We start from the raw sequence: 16,038 nt of genomic DNA, 5'->3' as shown, positions 1-16,038 counted from the left end.
TTCCTCCTTTCCACCCGGATTTCCCGTGTCCACTCAACCAGCTCTTTCTGCCTTCTTGTATCGCCTCAGAACAGGAGCTGCCCATTTAGTCTCGTGTATCTGCTTGAACTAAGAAACACAGTCTTCTGAGTATCATTTTGTGTCTTAAAGTTTGGTCTATTCTTTGTCTGAAGAGTTGCCTTCAAGAATGGTTTTAGTTCTGCGTTAACAGAGAGTCAGGAGGCCATGTCTTCTGGGATTTCTCTAGTCTCAATCAGACCATTAAGTCTGGTCTTTTTACTAGAATTTGAGTTCTGCACCCCACATTTCTCCTGCTCCGTTAGGGATTCTCTGTTGTGTTCCCTGTCAGGGCGATCATTGGTGGTAACTGGGCACCACCTAGTTCTTCTGGTCTCAGGCTGATGGACTCTCTGATTTATGTGACCCATTTTGTCTCTTGGGCTAATATTTTTCTTGTGTTCTTCGTTCTCCTTTGCTCCATATTGGTTGGGACCAAGTGATGCATCTTAGATGGACTCTCTCTAGCTTTTGAGACACTAGATGCCACTCACCAAAGTAGGATGCAGAACATTTTCTTAATAAACTTTGTTATGCCAGTTGACCTAGATGTCCCCTGAAACTATGGTCCCTGGACCCCCGTTTCTGCTACACCATCCCTTAAAGTGTTTGGTTGTGTTCAGGAAACTTCTTAGCTTTTGGTTTAATCCAGTGGTGCTGACTTCTCCTGTATTGTGTGTTGTTCTTCTCTTCACCGAAGATAATTCTTGTCTCCTCTCTAGTTAGTGAATTCCCCATTCCCTCCCTCCCCACCCTCGTAACCATCAAAGAATGTTTTCTTCTGTGTTTAAACCAGTAAAGAGTGCTTTTGCTGTGTATATTTCTGCATTGAGTAGGTAAACACTGAAATGAAATCCCCATTAATTTTATTAAGAAAACGGATATTTAAGATACCCTGGTGGGGTAGTGGTTAAGGGGTATGGCTGCTAACCAAAAAGTCGGCAGTTCAAATCCACCAGGCACTCCTTGGAGCCATGTGGGGCAGTTCTACTGTGTCCTATAGGTCGTATGAGGTGGAACCGACTTGACAGCAGCAGGTTTGGTTTTTCGGTTTTATCAGTTAAGTAGACATTGGTGGAGTACTTGCTAAGTACTAGGTCCTTTGCTAGGTCTTGACACAACAAAAAATGAACAAGGAAGCAAAGCATAATAAAGAATAGATTTTGTCTGGGTTTGGATCATGACTTTGTCATTTAAATGTTACGTAATCTTGTTCAAATTCCTTAACCTCTCTGAACCTCGTTTTCCCGTTTATAAAAGGGGGTTAACGCTGTTCTTCCTTATATAAGAGCTTGTGGAACATTAGTCATTAGATCTCTGGTTTATGTATAGGCGAGAGATGTTGATTGGGAGCGAGGCTTGGGCCAGAAATGAATGGGTCAGGAATAGGGATGCTGACCTGGGTGTAAACCTGGCATGTAGTCATAGCAAGCACTCAGTAAATATTTATTAAACTGAGGGTAGCATGCAGTGCAAATTAAAATGTTCAGAGTGAGTGACTACTCAGGTCTGAGTGAGGTGCTACAGGAGGCACAGCAGCAGGAATCTTGTGCTGCTGCTGCTGCTGGTGCTGCCGCTTGCTATTAGGCTGGTGACAATGTCTTTGATCCAGAGGAGCTGCCGGGGGTGAACACAGACTTCGGCTCCTATGTTCCATCTTGTCTAGAAGGCGACTTGGGGGCATTTGTGAAGACCACAGCCAAATCAGTTTGGGATTGTGGAGAGTCTGTATTCTCATTGCAAGACAGATAAGGTCCCTGTCCTGAAAGTCTTTACATTGTGGAAAGGGAGGGGGATGAGACAAGTAATAAACACATAAATAAGTAAAAAGAACGATTTTACATTATTACTCTCTGAAGGCCAAAACTTGCCTGTCAATTGTCATACTGTGGTGGCTCGCATGTTGCTGTAATGCAGGCAGCCGTGCCATAGGTATTTCAAATGCCAGCAGGGTCACCCATGGTGGATAGGTTTCAGGAGTTTACAGACTAAGACAGATTGGGAAGAAGGACCTCGCGATCTATTTGTAAAAAATATTGGCCAGCGAAAACAATAAGAATAGCAGCGGAACGTTGTCTGATACAGTGCTGGAAGATAAGCCCCTCAGATTGGAAGGCACTCAAAATACAACCGGGGAAGAGCTGCTTCCTCAAGGTAGAGTCGACATTAATAATGTGTTTGGAGTAAAGCTTTCAGAACCTTGCTTTGCTAATGCAGCTTGACTCAAAATGAAAAGAAATAGTTGTAAACATCCATTAGTAATTGGAATGCGGAATGTATACAGTAAGAATCTAGGAAAATTGGAAGTTGTCAAAAATGAATTGGAATGCTTGAAGATCGATATTCTAGGTATTCGTGAGCTGAAATGGCCTGGTATTGGCCATTTTGAACCAGACAATCATAAGGCTTATACCCGGAATGACAAATTGAAGAGGAACAGTGTCACATTCATTGTCAAAAGAACATTTGAAGATTTATCCTGAAGTACAGTGCTGTCAGTGATAGGATAATATCCACGCACCTGCACACAATACCAGTTAATATGATTATTATTCAGATTTATGCACCAATCACTAATGCCAAAGATGGAGAAAATTGAAGATTTTTACCAACTTCTGCAGTCTGAAATTGATCAAACATGCAGTCAGGATGCATTGATAATTACGGGTGATTGGAACGTGAAAATTGAAAAAACTAGAAAGATTGGTGTTTGGAAAATGTGTCCGTGGTGATAGAAAGATGACAGAGAACCCATGATAGAATTTTGCAAGACCAATGACTTATTCATTGGAAATAACTTTTTGCAACAACACAAAGGGTGTCTATACACATAGACCTCACCAGGTGGAATACATAGGAATCAAATCGACTGCATCTGTGGAAAGAGACAGTGGAGAAGCTCAGCATCATTAGGCAGGAGAAGGCCAGGGGCTGAGTGCAGAACAGACCATCAATTGTTCATTTGCAAGTTTAAGGTGAAGCTGAATATAATTAAAACAAGTCCATGAGAGCCAAAATACAATCTTGAGTGTATCCCAGCTATATTTAGAGACCATCTCAAGAATAGATTTGATGCATTGAACATTAATGACTGAAGAGCAGACAAGTTGTAGGATGACATCAAGGACATCACACATGAAAAGATCATTAAAAAAAGAAAAACAGAAAAGACCAAATTGGATGTCAGAAGAGATTCTGAAAGTTGCTCTTGAATATAGAATAACTAAAGCGAAACGAAAAGATGATGAAGTCAAAGAGCTGAACAGAAGATTTCAAAGGACACCTTGAACAGACAAAGTATTATAATGATAATGTGCAAAGACCTGAATTTAGAAAACCCCAAGGGAAGAACATGCTCAGCATTTCCCAAGCTGAAAGAACTGAAGAAAAAATTCAAGCCTCAAGTTGCAGTATTGAAGGAGCGTATGGATAAAATACTGAATGACGCAGGAAACATCAAAAGAGTCACTGTACCAAAAAGAACTGATAGATGTTCATCCATTTCAGGAGGTAGCATATGATCAAGGACCGATGGTACTGAAGAAAGAAGACCAAGCTGCACTGAACGCATCGATGAAAAAACAAGGCTTCAGGAATTGACAGAGTGCCAACTGAGATATTGCAACAAACGGATGCAACAGTGGAAGCACTCACTCTTATGTGCCAAGAAATTTGGAGGACATCTACCTGGCCAACCAACTGGAAGAGATCCATATTTGTGCCCATTCCAGAGAAAGGTGATTGATCCAACAGAATGTGTAAATTATCAAACAATGTCATTAATATCACAAACAAGTAAAATTTTGCTGAAGATTGTTCAAAAACGGTTGCAGCAGTACATTGACAGAGATGCAGGTTGGATTCAGAAGAGGACATGGATGTCAGATAGATATTGGCTGAAAGCAGAGAATACCAGAAAGATGTTTCCCTGTGTTTTATTGACTGTGCAAAGGCATTTGACTATGTGGATCATACCAAATTATGGATAACATTGTGACGAATGAGTATTCCAGAACACTTAACTGTAAGCTCATGCAGAACCTGTACATAGACCAGTTAGTTGTTTGACCAGAACAAGGGGTGGTTTGGGATTGGGACAGATATGTGTCAGGGTTGTATCTTTTCACCATACTTACCCAATCTGTATGTTGAGTAAATAATCTGAGAAGCTGGACTATATGAAGAAGAACACAGCATCAAGATTGGAGGAATGCTCTTTAACAACCTGCAATATGCAGATGACACAACCTTGTTTGCTGAAAGTGAAGAGGACTTTGATCTACTAATGAAGATCAAAGACTACAGCCTTCGGTATGGGTTACACCTCAACATTAAGAAAACAGAAATCCTCACATTTGAACAAATAAGCAACATACCATGATCAATGGAGAAAATATTGAAATTGTCAAGAATTTCAGTTTACTTGGATCTGCAATCATTGCCCAGGGAAGCAGCAGCCAGGAAATCAGATGACATAGTGCATTTAGCAAATCTGATGCAAAAGACTTCTTTGATGTGTTGAAAAAGGAAAGATGTCACCTTGAGGACTAAGGTGTGCCTGACCCAAGCCATGGTATTTTCAGTCTCCCCATATACATGTGATAGCTGGACAATGGAGATAAGGAAGACTGAAGAAGAATTGATACATTTGCATTATGGTATTGGCAAAGAATATTGAATATACCATGGACTACCAGAAGAATGAACAAATATTGGAAGGAGTATAGCCAGAATGGTTCTTAAAAGCGAGGATGGTGAGACTTTGCCTCAAGTGCTTTGGACGTGTTATCAGGAGGGACCAGTCCCTGAAGAAGGACATTCTGCTTTTTAAAGCAGAGGGCCAGCCATAAAAAGGAAGACCTTCCGTGAGATGGATTGACACAATGGCAGCAACAATGGGCTCAAATGTAGCAAGGATTTTTGAGGGTGATACAGGACCGGGCATTGTTTAGTTTTGCTGCACTTCGTGTTGCTATGAGTCAGAACCAGCTTGACAGCACCCAGCGACAACAACAAGGGTTTTAACAGGATTTATAGTTTAGAGGAATCCCTCGTTGATGCAAATGGTTGACACAAATGGTTGATGTGCTCAGCTGATATCTGATAGATGGAAGTTTGAGTCCACCTAGGGGTGCCTTGGAAGAAAGGCCTGGGGATCTACTGAAAAATCAGTCATGGAGCACAGTTTTCCTCTGACATACATGAGGTTGCCATGAGTTGCAGTTGACTTCACAGCAACTGGTTACTTACTGGTTTTGTTTTAGACAGATGGGCCCCCCAACAGCTGCTGTGTGTGGGATGGACTGTTGTGGGCAATAGTAGAAGTGGGGAAGCCATTTAGGTTTCTGTTGTGGTGGGCTAAGTGAGGTGATGCTGTGCTTGGACCTGGGTTGTTGGCATGAGATAGTGAGCAGCAGGCACACTGGGGATATATTTGGGGATAGGGCCCAGCAGAATTTGGACTTGCATGAGAGGGTGTAGGAAGGAGATTATCAAGGATGACTTATGTATATTTGGCCTGAGCAACTCAGCGGGTAATGATGCTATTGTCGAGTTGGTGAAGACATTTGATGAGGCCACCTTTTTGGGTTGGTGAGTTGTTCTATTTTGGTCGCGTTTACTTTTGCCTCTTGAACATGTAAGTGGAGATGTTGAGTAGGCATTTGGCTTTGTGATGGTAAAGGGCCAGCTTAGAAAGGTATCATTAAATTGTATGTGATCACTTTGAGTGGTAGTGTAGATAGAGAAGGAAAGAAGGTCAAAGACACAGTTCGCGAATTCCAGAATTCAGATGAGGGAGACTAGAAATATAGCAAGAAGACCGCTTATTTTTATATCACAGAACTCTAGTTCTGGAGACGAAAGTGGTTCAAGAAGAAGGGGCTGGTCAGCTGTGTCAGGTGTTTCTGATAGGTGAAGAAAGTCAATGGAGTGAACTGACCATTGACTGTGGTAAGTGACATCAGTATTAGGTGTCCTTACTTCCCATTTTGTCTGGGATAGTCCCATTTTATACCTATTATCCTGGGATCCTGTCTGGTTAGTGCTATTTATTCAGAAATTATCCAGTGTAAATGATAAATTGTGTGGTCGACCTTGACAGTAGTTGTTTAGATGTGCTGATGTGAATTAAAGGAAAACTGGATTGGGGTGGATTGAGGAGAGGAAGGGGGTAAAGAGTACAGACAGCACGTTCACAGCATTTTGCTATAAAAGGGCAGAGAAATGTGGTGTTAAGTGAAGGGGTTCATGGGGTCCAGGGAGGTTTTTTGTTGTGGGATTTTATTGTTACTGTTTTGGCTGGTAATAAAACATGTTTACGTGCCAATCAGACTGACTCAGTAGAGAAGCAGAAGTTGATGCAATAAAGGCAGAAAGAATGAGATAAGTTTTTGTTAAAGCAAGAGGAATTGGGATCTAAAACAAAATTTACCTTAGACAGGAGCAGGGAAGCTTTTCCCATTGTTAACTGGAGGAGGAAAGACAGCATACGTTTACAGATAAAAGTAGGTTAGCAGGAAAGGTTGGGTAGTTTTCTGTTGGCCTGACTGCCTGTGGCAAGTCATCAGTCAAGAAGGAGGTGAGAAAGGGGGATGTTAGAGATTTGAGAAGAGAATAAAGGTGTAAAATCATTGTCTTTGAAAGGACCAAGGTAAATTTACTAGTGCAGTGTGTTAAAATTGTCACTCCATGTGGAGAGCTCAGTTGAGATTTGTGGTCATAAATTTGAGTCTAGTGGTACAGGGAGAATGGTTGTGTCCTTTCCTTCAGCCATTTTCAGCCACTTACATATAGACATGGAGATGCGACAAAAATGCTGCACAATAAATTATGCCAGAGCTCAGTGGCTTAAAACAATAATTTAAGCATCTGCAGACTGGCTGAGGGTTGACTAATCTAGGCTGGACTTGACTGGGTGGTTGGCTCTGCTCCACGTTTCTTTCATCCTCCTGGGATGACACAGTTTAAAGCTAGGAAGCATGAGTGAGTAGTTGAAGAGAGGTGGAGGAAGAGCTTATTGAAACTCCAGGAACTGAGTTGTGTGTAGATGTTGAAGGTCACCGGAAATTATGATGGAGAGAAGAACGGTGACTTTGGTTTTAAAAAGTCATCTGGAAATTAGTGGGAGTGACTGAAATGTCGCTAGATAATCCCAACAAGGAGACTGAAGAGGGGACCTGTGCTTCTAAGGAGCTGTGATTTTTGGTGGAAAGAGAAGGGAAGTAGCAGTGTGGAGCTACATTTCTATGCCTTAAAGTAGTATTTTTGTCTTCCAGGTGTGGGTGGTGATCAATTAGTGGAGCAAGAAATAAATTTAGCCAGCCATTATTAGCGTTTAAGAAAAAAAAAAATAGAATCTCGAATAGAAAAATAGCAGATCCTAGCAACAATCTGTGTTTTGTGAAACTTAGAGATGCAGGATGTGATATAAAAAGTACTTCTTACTGTGGATTGTGGTAAAAATGTTTGAAATTTTGGCCGTAAGATTCCCAGAATGTGGGAGAAAAAAATTGCCATGCTTTTATACACAGTAGGTATGTGAATGAATATGTATGTGTTATTGGTTATTCATGAGTATGTTGGTTTTTGTGTTGTGTTTAAGTAATGAACTTTCATTTTTAGAACAGTTTTAGGTTCACAGATAAATTGAGCAGATAGTATTAGCATTACTGTGATACATGTGTTATAACTGATGAGCCAATATTGACATACTGTTATCAACTAAAGTTCATGGTTTACATTAGGGTCCACTTTTTGTGTTATCTAATTCTGGGGCTTTTGACAAATGCATAATGTCATGTATCTGCCATTACAGTTCATACAGAATAGTCACACCGCCCTAAAAATCCCCTATACTTCACCTGTTCATTCCTCCATCCTTCTGGCAACCACTGATCTTTTTCTTGTCTGTATAGTTTACAACCACTACCACCACGATCCCCCATGTGTCTGTCAGTTTGTTGTACTGTGGGGGCTTGTGTGTTGCTGTGATGCTGGAAGCTATGCCACTGGTATTCAGATACCATGAGGTTCACCTGTGGAGGACAGGTTTCAGCTGAGCTTCCAGACTAAGACAGACTAGGAAGAAGGACCCAGCAGTCTACTTCTGAAAAGCATTAGCCAGTGAAAACCTTATGAATAGCAGCGGAACATTGTCTGATATAGTGCTGGAAGATGAGCCCCCAGGTTGGAAGGCACTCAAAAGATGACTAGGGAAGAGCTGCCTCCTCAAAGTAGAGTTGACCTTAATGACGTGGATGGAGTCAAGCTTTCGGGACCTTCATTTGTTAATGTGGCATGACTCAAAATGAGAAGAAACAGCTGCAAACATCCATGAATAATCGGAACCTGGAATGTACAAAGTATGAATCTAGGAAAATTGGAAATCGTCAAAAATGAAAGGGAACGCATAGACATCAGTATCCTAGGCATTAGTGAGCTGAAATGGACTGGTATTGGCCATTTTGAATCGGACAATCATATAGTCTACTATGCTGGGAATGAGAACTCAAAGAGGAATGGTGTTGCATTCATCGTCAAAAAGAATGTTTCAAGATCTATCCTGAAGTACAGCACTGTCAGCAATAAGATAATATCCATACGGTTGCTGAGAACTAAGAGGACTTGAAACTCTTACTGATGAAGATCAAAGACCACAGCCTTCAGTATGGATTGCACCTCAACATAAAACAAACATCCTCACAACTGGACCAATGATCAACATCATGATAAATGGAGAAAAGATTGAAGTTGTCAAGGATTTCATTTTACTTGGATCCACAAACAACAGCCATGGAAGCAGTAGTCAAGAAATCAAAAGACGCATTGCGTTGGGTAAATCTGCTGCAAAGGACCTCTTCAAAGTGTTGAAGACCAAAGATGTCGCCTGAAGACTAAGGTGCGCCTGACCCAGGCCATGGTATTTTCAGTCACATCATATGCATGTGAAAGCTGGACAATGAATAAGGAAGATGGAAGAAGCATTGACACCTTCGAATTGTGGTGTTGGCAAAGAATATTGAATATACCATGGACTGCCAGAAGAACGAACAAATCTGTCTTGGAAGAAGTGCGACCAGAATGCTCCTTAGAGGCAAGGATGGTGAGACTGCATCTTATACACTTTGGACATGTTGTCAGGAGGGATGAGTCCCTGGAGAAGGACATCATGCTTGGCAGAGTACAGGGTCAGTGGAAAAGAGGAAGACCCTGAACAAGGTGGATTGACACAGTGGCTGGAACAATGAGCTCAAGCATGACAAGGATTGTAAGGATGGCGTAGGACTGGGCAGTGTTTTGTTCTGTTGTGCATAGGGTTGCTATGAGTCGGAACCGACTCAACGGTGCCTAATAACAATAACAACAACATAGTTTTGACCTTTCCCGAATGTCATATAGTTCGAATCATACAGTATGTAGCCTTTTCAGACTGGCTTCTTTCACTTAGCAATATGAATTTAAGGATACTGCATGTCTTTTGTGGTTTTATAGCTCATTTCTTTGTATTGCTGGAATTATTCATTGGAATAATATTCCATTGGAAACCCTGGTGGCATAGTGGTTAAGTGCTACGGCTGCTAACCAAGAGGTCAGCAGTTCAGATCCGCCAGGCACTCCTTGGAAACTCTATGGGGCAGTTCTACTGTGTCTTACAGGGTCGCTTTGAGTCGGAATCAACTCGACGGCAGTGGGCAATATTCCGTTGCATGGATGTGCCAACGTTTATCCATTCACCTATTGAGGGCTATCTTGGTTGCTTCTTTATGTGTTTTTGATTCCTTTTTTTTTCCTAGATTGTATTCTTTAGGACACATTTCTAACACAGAAGAGCCCAATAGGTGACTAATAAATGCTGACTACTTGAATATCAGGAAGACATATCTATGCAGTAATAATCCAAGAAGTATGCTTGTTACCTGTTCTGGCTTAACAGGTGCAGCCCCGGAAACAGTGTAATGAGATACAGATGGACCCCTTAGGAAGCGGGTATGATGAGAGTGATGTCAGAGCAGAGGGTGGCTGGACTTGGCTTTTCAGGTCTAGAAACTATTTTGCCAGCTCCTTCAGAACTGATCAAACTCTTGGGGAATGGCTCAGACTATCCAAACCCAAAAAGCTGATATGTGAACCCTAATGGTCTTAAACTGATTTTTACTGGTATAATAGGTGTTTCTAGTGATCGTATCCCAGTGTACATTATTCTAGGTGCACCCTTCTGAGGATCCAGGTATGTAAAAGAATTCGTAAGCACAGGATCATTTGGTGAGCATAGAATTGGAGGAAAGAAAGGTCAACGGTTTACTTCAAATGGAACTCAGAAACTGTCTTCTGGCTCATTGAAATAAAGAGCAGGGGGCCTGGGTATTTTGAATTCTCATTGATCTCCATGTGAAGATTTGATAACATGGGCTATTTTATTAAACGTGTACAGAGACTGTACACTTGATTATGTTTTAAGTTTATAGTTTCGTTCCAGATCTCTGCTCCTCCATCAGTGCCCTTCAGTCATCTCGGTTGGATGCCCATTCTCCGTTCTCAGCCACATGCCTAGAAGCTGCCCAAGTACCAAAGGAGTTCAGTAGAAGGCTCATCTTCAAGGTCAACAAAGACATGTACTGGAGAGTTTTATAAATGTTCTTAGTGGTATCTTTAGGATAAAATCATCTAAATTAAGTGTATTATACCATATACTTAAATTACTGTTGAACAACTCAGAAGATAATAAAAAGGAACCCTACAGGACTATCTGTAAAAAAAACTTCATGGTCTAGTGGCCTCTGGCCAATTATATTAGAATTCAGATACTCACATTTTGAATTTACCATTTACTTCAAGAATGGCCTTGAGCAAGACATTAACCTTTCTGCCCATTTCTCAGCTATTAAATGAGACTAATAATGCTCTGACATCTCATAGAAATGCTGTGAAATATACAGGTAAAGCTCGTAAAAACATTAAAGCACTCTGTTAATGTTGAACAGAACTAAGAAATGGGATGGCAGTAAAGACTTGAAGCCATGAGGAAGAAGAATAATAAGTCGTTAAGATGTTTTGGGATCACTGGGTAGAAAATGGCTCATGTAACCTTTCTTTGTATTCTGAATCAGGACGTATATTTGTGACAAAAAGGATTATTAATTTGCCATAGATTTCTTTCCATGCAAGGAGTATCGTGTATTTGGGTTAGTGTAGAGTCAGCAGTCTGGGATGGGGGCAGTACCTTTCTGTATCTTTCGTTTATAACAACCCTTGTTCGTTGGTCTGACATGGTGGCTGGGGGAGGAAAAGCGATGTGTCTTTCAGCAGAGCCTATAGACAGCTTATTGCTTGTGCATTCGTGTTCTGTTTCTCTTACAATAGAGAGTAAATCCTTTAAAAGGAAAAAGAAAAAAATTTAACGGAAGATGTGCTTGGAATACACAAGTTAAAACTGAAAAAATACACAGGAAATCCCTGGAATCAAACCTTCATGGCTAGTGGCTGTTCATGGTATAAAAACAGTGGGAAGTCTTATTATTGCAGTGAATTCGTGTGGCCTTCTGATACCCAGAAATCTGTCGGCCTAGAATTTTATCACATTTCCAGGATAGTCATAGTTTAAGCATACTGTTATTATCCAGAGGCACAAAATGATGGATATCTTTTACATTGGTAATTACTCTAAATTTTAAATTATAATTGAGTTTTGATGTTAATGTATTTTATTATACTTCGTCTTTGAAATTTGAAAATCTGCATAATTTTAGTCCAGATATTTGAGCAAGTAGAATTTCCTTTCAACAAACATGCCAGTTAAATTACATTTTACTCTGTATAAGAGTACAGAACAAATGAACAGCTTATTATTTATTAGAATTTAGGTCAGCTAGTTCAAGAAAACCTAGAAACCTTATTATAAGAACATCTTATAAAGCTAGATAGACATCAAATTTGAAGTGGTTTTTTAAAGTTTTTTGCTTGAGAAAAAGCTAACTACTCTAAAGGCATTAGTAATTAAGTTAATATGGCTTTAAATCATTAAAATACGTAATCTTTGAAGACATCCACACAGTTGAGTCATTTTGCAATTTGTGTTTTAAATAGCTTCATGTCGTACATAAAAGGCATTTATCTTGCTGAACAAAAATGACTCCATCCTATGAAAAGGGATGTTGGTGATGGTTACACAACATGATTGATGTAAGTTGATAATGAATGTTGAATTGGCAGATACTGTATTATCTACGGAAACCCTGGTGGCATAGTGGTTAAGTGCTACGGCTGCTAACCAAGGGGTCAGCAGTTTAAATCCGCCAGGCGCTCCTTGGAAGCTCTGTGGGGCAGTTCTACTCTGTTCTATAGAGTCACTATGAGTCGGGATTGACTCGACGGCACTGGTATTGGGATATTATCTGTGGAAACCCTGGTGGCGTAGTGGTTAAGAGCTGTGTCTGCTAACCAAAAGGTCAGCAGTTCGAATCCATCAGGTACCCCTTAGAAACTCTACGGGGCAGTTCTGCTCTGTCCTATGTGGTCTCTATGAGCCAGAATTGACTATTGCAGTGGCAATAGACTCAACGACAACGGGTTGTGTTTTGTTTTTTTATATTATCTATATTTTTACAACAATAAAAACAAACAAAAAGAGACTCCATCCTGATTATGACTTAGCATCATATAGCAATGTCCTAGTAATTTGAATAGGAATCTGAAAAGTTAGGAATAATTCAAAGTTTTTATTGGAGTTTTTTTCCCTTGACTTTTGATGTTTGCCTCATGTTTCCATATGGAATCCGTGGTGGGGGAGAGTGCATTTATATCAGGCTTGTTGCAGGTATTCAGAGTACCTCTTTCCAAGGACCTAAAAAAATGGCTAGACAAACCAGTTTAGGTGGTGAGGGTCTACAGTTGTTAGACTATCTGTGGTTCTGCATGTTTGGTTTGAGATCAGCCAAAGGTTGTATAAACTCTAGAAGTACTGATATATTATTTTAAAAAATATTACCTTTTGGACCTTAATGTCTTAATCTAAGTTTTAAGTTAGTAAAATTAATGTGCTACTTTTTTTCTCTTTTTTTTTTGAATTTTATTTTTTTTGTTGTTGAGAATATACACAAACAAAACATACACCAATTCAACCATTTCTGCACGTATAGTTCAGTGACGTGGATTATATTCTGCGAGTTATACAGCCATTCTCATGCTCCTTTTCCGAGATGTTCGTCCCCCGTTAACATATACTTACTGCCCCCTAAGGTTTTTTGATCCCATCTAGATAATTCTTAGAAAAGCATAATGCTCAAATGTTATGGTACCAAGAAGTGGAGTGCAGCTTTAACAGATACCTAAAATGTGGAAGCGGCTTTGGAATTGGGTAATGGGTATAGGATGGAAGAGTTTTAAGGTGCCTAATACACTAAAAAAAAAAAAAAAAAAATTTTTTTTTTTAATACACTACCTCGATTGCCTTGAAGAGACTGTTGGTGGAATTATGGATGTTAAAGGCAATTGTGGTGAGGGTTCAGAAGGAAGTAAAGAGAGCTATAGAGAAAGTATTTGTCATCTTAGAGAATACATATGGCACTAACAATAGAATGTTGCTAGAATGTGTACATTAAATGTGCTTCTGTTGAGTCTATTGCAGTGGCAAAAAACTAACTTGTCTTAATTGTGTTCAAACGTTTGGTGGAAGGTAGAACTTGTAAGTGATAAACTTGAATATCTGGCTGATGAGATTTCTAAGCAAGATCTTAGAAACACAATGGTTTCACCATTTTGCATTTCCACCAGCAATGGATAAGGGTTCCAGTTGCCCCACATCCTCGCCAACATTCGGTATTTTCTAAATTAGTGTGCTTCCGATCTTCTGGTATAAGTGTACTTGTGGCTTTCCTTAAAATATATAATTTATGAAAATTTTATATTTCTTGTGAAAGTATAATATAGCTTTATCACTAATTTATATGTATAAGCTGTTGTTTTAAAATTAAGTTTATGAATGGTAATGTAGAAATTTGGTAACTTAGTTAAAATTTTTTATTGTCTACTTTCTTATTTTGGATCGATTACTATTTTCCATTAAAAATTTTTTTTAATAGTAAATGCTTTCCATTGACCTTTGGGGAATCTTTTAGTGTGAGTTTAAGACAGTTTTTTTCTTTTTTGGTTGGGTATAACTTACATACCATAGATCTTAACTGTTCAGTTTGGTAAGTTTTAACAAATGCATGTACCATTTAACCCACACCCAAATCAATTTATAATCTCATACCCCTTCCCAGTAAGGGTCCCAGTCCTGATCCCAGGCACTGCTGATATGATTTCGATCACAATAGATTTATTTTGCCCATTTTTGAACTTCACATAAAGAGTCTGTGCGAATATGTTTTTTGAGGCTGCTTTGTTTTGTGTAACATAGCATTTGTGAGATTGGTCTGTGTTGCATGTTTCAGTAGTTTGTTCCTCTTAGTTGCTGAGTATTTCATTGTATGGATTTACCACTGTTTATCTTATCGATGGAGCCCTGGTGATACAGTGGTTAAGAGCTTGGCTGCTAACCACAAGGTCGGCAGTTCGAATCTACCAGCTGCTCCTTGGAAACCCTATGGGGCAGTTCTACTCTGTCCTATAGGGTTACTGTGAGTTGGAATTGACTTGACGGCAACAGGTCTAGTTTTTGGTTTTATCTTATTAATGAACATGTATGTTTAAATTTTTGGCTGTTATGAATACGGCTTAAAGCACTTTGATAGCAAACATTGAGAATAATGCATACTGTATAGTTAAACTATAGTTCGGGCTAGGGATAGGCTATCATGATTGATTAAGTTATTTCCTTGGCTTATAGATGGAATTTGATGTTTTTGCTTAACATACGCTCTATTACGTATTTTCTCTCTTTTTATTTCTCTAGCAGTGATTTGATTTTGTCTTACAATCTCTGTTTCACCTGAAGCATTTGACTTGAGAAACAAAGTTGGGAGATGTTTTTGTTATGTGTTGTCAAGTTGATTTCTTTTGAACTTTATTATTTTTGGTAGCTCTTGGTGAATATTATCCATTTGCTTTGTAAGAGGGTTGACTACAAAATTGTGCCAGGGACTAAGGCTTACTATACCTTAATCTGAATGTTATTTTTTTTTAAAAAAAAAACCTTATATCAATAGTTATAAAATGCTCTTTGATTGTTTTAATTTGTTTATTTGATAACTAATAAGGTATCAAATAATTGTGGTTCTTCTTCTGTAAATTATCCCTGCTTGTCTTTTACTTTTGAAATATTTGATCAGAAAAAAAAAGTATACTTATTGTGAGCGATCCGGGATAGAACGTCAACTTGGAAATACTGGCATTCCGTTGTCCTGGGTTGAATATTCAATGCAGCCCAAGAAAAAAAGTCTTGAATTTGAGCTAATGTGTTACACCAGTCACATGCCAAGCACTGCTGACCAGCTTGTTTAATTTAAGCAACACTACCAGGTAGATGTTGTCTTTACATTTGAGCCACTCAAATAATTTGGAGATTTTAGAGAAGCACTGAGTTAAAGGTAATAGAAGATGAAATTGTAAAAAGAACAGACAGTGTAGGAGAGGTGACTGGAAGGATAGGCCCTCAGGAAGCCTCCTTGGAAGCTGCACTATCCCCAGGTTTCTCCTTTCCTTCCATACTTTCTGTGCTTTTCTACGTACTTCCCCATTGGAACCCTACCAATGAGAGATGCATTCGCTTAAGAGGCAGCCCCTCTTAAAATTTTAAATATCTCTGGAAGGGGTTTGTTCTGGAAGATCTTGCATTATTAACCCATAATGTGCGTTAACAAGTAGACAGCTTTCCTTTTGACTCTGCTTAGCAGTTTTAGCAGTAGCTGTCCTGAGGGATGAAACTTGGGTTGGGGTGTGTTGGGAAGAGAGAGGTGAGGTAGGCGTGTTTAGAGACTGAAACACTTAGCAGTCAGGAAGGGCAGATCTGGGTGGAGAGTCATAGGTGGGTAGAGCAGAGGG

At 39.6% G+C, this 16,038-nt stretch overlaps 1 protein-coding gene across 4 annotated transcripts in view; it reads left to right on the top strand.

Annotated features, from left to right (window-relative positions):
- Positions 1–16,038, top strand: part of KLHL2 (kelch like family member 2) — a 130,892-nt gene that overhangs the window by 54,980 nt on the left and 59,874 nt on the right. The gene's annotated exons all lie outside the window — the stretch shown is intronic.

This window comes from Loxodonta africana, chromosome 21 (genome assembly GCF_030014295.1).
Source record: "Loxodonta africana isolate mLoxAfr1 chromosome 21, mLoxAfr1.hap2, whole genome shotgun sequence".
In the NCBI taxonomy this organism is placed as follows: domain Eukaryota; kingdom Metazoa; phylum Chordata; class Mammalia; order Proboscidea; family Elephantidae; genus Loxodonta; species Loxodonta africana.
This window is presented reverse-complemented; position numbering and strand designations above follow the sequence as displayed.